This window comes from Coregonus clupeaformis, unplaced genomic scaffold (assembly GCF_020615455.1).
Source record: "Coregonus clupeaformis isolate EN_2021a unplaced genomic scaffold, ASM2061545v1 scaf0791, whole genome shotgun sequence".
In the NCBI taxonomy this organism is placed as follows: domain Eukaryota; kingdom Metazoa; phylum Chordata; class Actinopteri; order Salmoniformes; family Salmonidae; genus Coregonus; species Coregonus clupeaformis.
This window is the reverse complement of record NW_025534246.1, coordinates 210,006-214,994: the sequence shown is the minus strand read 5'-3', so window position 1 is coordinate 214,994 and position 4,989 is coordinate 210,006.

Below are 4,989 nucleotides of genomic sequence, written 5' to 3'. Positions count from 1 at the left end.
ATTAATCTAGTAATAATATTATATGGAGCCTGGTGTTAATCTAGTAATAATGTTATATGGAGCCTGGTATTAATCTATAATAATGTTATATGGAGCCTGGTATTAATCTAGTAATAATGTTATATGGAGCCTGGTGTTAATCTAGTAATAATGTTATATGGAGCCTGGTATTAATCTAGTAATAATATTATATGGAGCCTGGTATTAATCTAGTAATAATGTTATATGGAGCCTGGTGTTAATCTAGTAATAATGTTATATGGAGCCTGGTATTAATCTAGTAATAATGTTATATGGAGCCTGGTATTAATCTATAATAATATTATATGGAGCCTGGTATTAATCTAGAAATAATGTTATATGGAGCCTGGTATTAATCTAGTAATAATGTTATATGGAGCCTGGTATTAATCTAGTAATAATGTTATATGGAGCCTGGTATTAATCTAGTAATAATGTTATATGGAGCCTGGTATTAATCTAGTAATAATGTTATATGGAGCCTGGTGTTAATCTAGTAATAATGTTATATGGAGTCTGGTATTAATCTATAATAATATTATATGGAGCCTGGTGTTAATCTAGTAATAATGTTATATGGAGCCTGGTATTAATCTAGTAATAATGTTATATGGAGCCTGGTATTAATCTAGTAATAATGTTATATGGAGCCTGGTATTAATCTAGTAATAATGTTATATGGAGCCTGGTATTAATCTAGTAATAATGTTATATGGAGCCTGGTATTAATCTAGTAATAATGTTATATGGAGCCTGGTATTAATCTAGTAATAATGTTATATGGAGCCTGGTGTTAATCTAGTAATAATGTTATATGGAGCCTGGTATTAATCTAGTAATAATGTTATATGGAGCCTGGTATTAATCTAGTAATAATGTTATATGGAGCCTGGTATTAATCTAGTAATAATGTTATATGGAGCCTGGTGTTAATCTAGTAATAATGTTATATGGAGCCTGGTATTAATCTAGGAATAATATTATATGGAGCCTGGTGTTAATCTAGTAATAATGTTATATGGAGCCTGGTGTTAATCTAGTAATAATGTTATATGGAGCCTGGTGTTAATCTATAATAATATTATATGGAGCCTGGTATTAATCTATAATAATATTATATGGAGCCTGGTATTAATCTATAATAATATTATATGGAGCCTGGTATTAATCTATAATAATGTTATATGGAGCCTGGTATTAATCTAGTAATAATGTTATATGGAGCCTGGTATTAATCTAGTAATAATGTTATATGGAGCCTGGTATTAATCTAGTAATAATGTTATATGGAGCCTGGTATTAATCTAGTAATAATGTTATATGGAGCCTGGTGTTAATCTAGTAATAATGTTATATGGAGCCTGGTATTAATCTATAATAATATTATATGGAGCCTGGTATTAATCTAGTAATAATGTTATATGGAGCCTGGTATTAATCTAGTAATAATGTTATATGGAGCCTGGTGTTAATCTAGTAATAATGTTATATGGAGCCTGGTATTAATCTAGTAATAATGTTATTTGGAGCCTGGTATTAATCTATAATAATATTATATGGAGCCTGGTATTAATCTAGTAATAATGTTATATGGAGCCTGGTATTAATCTATAATAATATTATATGGAGCCTGGTATTAATCTAGTAATAATGTTATATGGAGCCTGGTATTAATCTAGTAATAATGTTATATGGAGCCTGGTATTAATCTAGGAATAATATTATATGGAGCCTGGTGTTAATCTAGTAATAATGTTATATGGAGCCTGGTGTTAATCTAGTAATAATGTTATATGGAGCCTTGTGTTAATCTAGTAATAATGTTATATGGAGCCTGGTATTAATCTAGGAATAATATTATATGGAGCCTGGTGTTAATCTAGTAATAATGTTATATGGAGCCTGGTGTTAATCTAGTAATAATGTTATATGGAGCCTGGTGTTAATCTAGTAATAATGTTATATGGAGCCTGGTATTAATCTAGTAATAATGTTATATGGAGCCTGGTGTTAATCTAGTAATAATGTTATATGGAGCCTCAGGACATTCTTGATATGTGAGTCAGCAAAAACGTCCTGCCTACGTTTAAAATGGCACCCTTTTCCCTACTTACTGTAGTTCACTACGACCCCATAAACCCTGGTTAAAGGTAGTGCACTATGTAGGGTATAGGTTGCCATATAGGATGCAGTCCCAGCTGATTCATATTCAGTTGTGACCTTGCTGAACTAACACATGAAAATTCAGCTTGTTGACGCCAGCAGCAAAGCCAAGCAGAGACTCTTCTTAATTAATTACAACTTCACTCATTTAATTTGAGATTTCCATGTAAATGTAAATACACTGGACACATTTAGTGTTTTAATGAGTTACCTATGCTCAGGCCAGTATTTCATTAAACACTGGATTTCCGGGTAGCGCTTTCAGAAGTGCATTTGACTTGGCCAAATACCCCCAGATCCGCGATCAGCTGGAACGGGACGTACAGGCCAGTACTCAATACAGTACGAAGCCGATCTAGTCTGACATACAGAGACTGACAGGCCTCCAGTCTGGTGTCCCTACCTTTGTCAAACTCTTCAGCCTTCTGTCAGAGCCATTGAAGTCTGTCTGGATGTCAAGCATCGGCGTCTCTCTGCGTCGGTCTCAACACTGTTTAAGTGCCTCTCTCTACTCAACAGAAGGTAAGGGCTCACACTCACCTCCTCCGTCTCATTTTACATTTTTACATTTAAGTCATTTTAGCAGACGCTCTTATCCGGAGCGACTTTAAAGTTAGTGAGTGCATACATTTTCGTCCTTTTTCGTGCTGGTCCCCCCGTGGGGAATCGAACCCGCAACCCTGGCGTTGCAAGCGCCATATTCTGAGCCACACAGTCATCCTCACACACAGACAGAGACGTGACCAGAGATTCAATAAGGAGACTGTCGGATTGCACTCTATTCCCTATGTAGTGCACTACTTTTGACTAGGGCCCATAGGGATGTGGTCAAGAGCAGTGCACTACGTAGGGAATAGGGTGCCATTTGGGACGCAGTCACAGCCTGAGGTGACTTCACAGACACCATGTTGTTCCTCTGCTGTCAGGTTACATAAGGTTGTTCCTCTGCTGTCAGGTTACATAAGGTTGTTCCTCTGCTGTCAGGTTACATAAGGTTGTTCCTCTGCTGTCAGGTTACATAAGGTTGTTCCTCTGCTGTCAGGTTACATAAGGTTGTTCCTCTGCTGTCAGGTTACATAAGGTTGTTCCTCTGCTGTCAGGTTACATAAGGTTGTTCCTCTGCTGTCAGGTTACATAAGGTTGTTCCTCTGCTGTCAGGTTACATAAGGTTGTTCCTCTGCTGTCAGGTTACATAAGGTTGTTCCTCTGCTGTCAGGTTACATAAGGTTGTTCCTCTGCTGTCAGGTTACATAAGGTTGTTCCTCTGCTGTCAGCTTACATAAGGTTGTTCCTCTGCTGTCAGGTTACATAAGGTTGTTCCTCTGCTGTCAGGTTACATAAGGTTGTTCCTCTGCTGTCAGGTTACATAAGGTTGTTCCTCTGCTGTCAGGTTACATAAGGGTTCCTTTCGTTATTTCAACGATTTCCGCAGCAGCTAAAAGTACCCTTTTCTCAAGTGAATTAGAGTTGATGGTGGAAGACATGGGCTACATCTGACATGGCACCCTATTCTTCATATATTGCACTACTTTTGACCAGCATCCTAGTCACCCTGGTCAAAATGAGTGCACTATTCCGGGAATCGGATGCCATAAGCATTGCAGATGATGTTACAAATCCCCAGAGACATCCTCCAATAACGGCCAATTAAGCTCCAGCTAACAGCATCAGAACAGATTAACTACATCTTCCCTGACGGTGAAGGACAAGATTCTCCTGTTGTTGTTGTTTTTTCTTCAGAATTTCTTTCGTGGAATGACCGCTCTAAACCGTTTCACAGAAGTGCTTAATTCTATGGTTATGACGTGGAGAGCTGACTGCGGTAGCACAACTCTCAGCGCAGCGTGAAACGGAATGGTGCGTATCACAACAAACAAATAGCAATTACCTTTTAATTGAAACAAGGGGCTGTGATGGGGATCGCAGGGCTGGAGGGCTGGAGAGGTTCACTATTAATTGTCCATGCACCTCTGTCTCAGGGGGGGAGTGATATTAAATAGGCTAAGACTGGCTCCAGTTACCTGTTTCTGTAGGAGTCACTCCTCTGAAGAGGACACATTTCATTGACATTTCTACTCTGTCATCCATTGGATTTCTTGACCCATTATCACCTCAATCCTACTGTAGGTTACCTGTTGTAATATCTCTATGAACTCTTTCTGCTCCCCAGAGTGAGGACCTGTAACCCTTATAGTATGGAGGAACCCCATCGGGCTGTTGGATGTCTCTCTCCAAGGCCTGCAGCCTCTCTCTCTCTCCTTAGGGATCTGATGGTGTTGCTGGATGTCTCTCTCCAAGGCCTGCAGCCTCTCTCTCTCTCCTTAGGGATCTGATGGTGCTGTTGGATGTCTCTCTCCAAGGCCTGCAGCCTCTCTCTCTCCTTAGGGATCTGATGGTGCTGTTGGATGTCTCTCTCCAAGGCCTGCAGCCTCTCTCTCTCCTTAGGGGTCCCATCGGGCTGTTGGATGGCTCTCTCCAAGGCCTGCAGCCTCTCTCTCTCTCCTTAGGGATCTGATGGTGTTGCTGGATGTCTCTCTCCAAGGCCTGCAGCCTCTCTCTCTCTCCTTAGGGATCTGATGGTGTTGCTGGATGTCTCTCTCCAAGGCCTGCAGCCTCTCTCTCTCTCCTTAGGGATCTGATGGTGCTGTTGGATGTCTCTCTCCAAGGCCTGCAGCCTCTCTCTCTCTCCTTAGGGGTCTGATGGTGCTGTTGGATGGCTCTCTCCAAGGCCTGCAGCCTCTCTCTCTCCTTAGGGATCTGATGGTGCTGTTGGATGTCTCTCTCCAAGGCCTGCAGCCTCTCTCT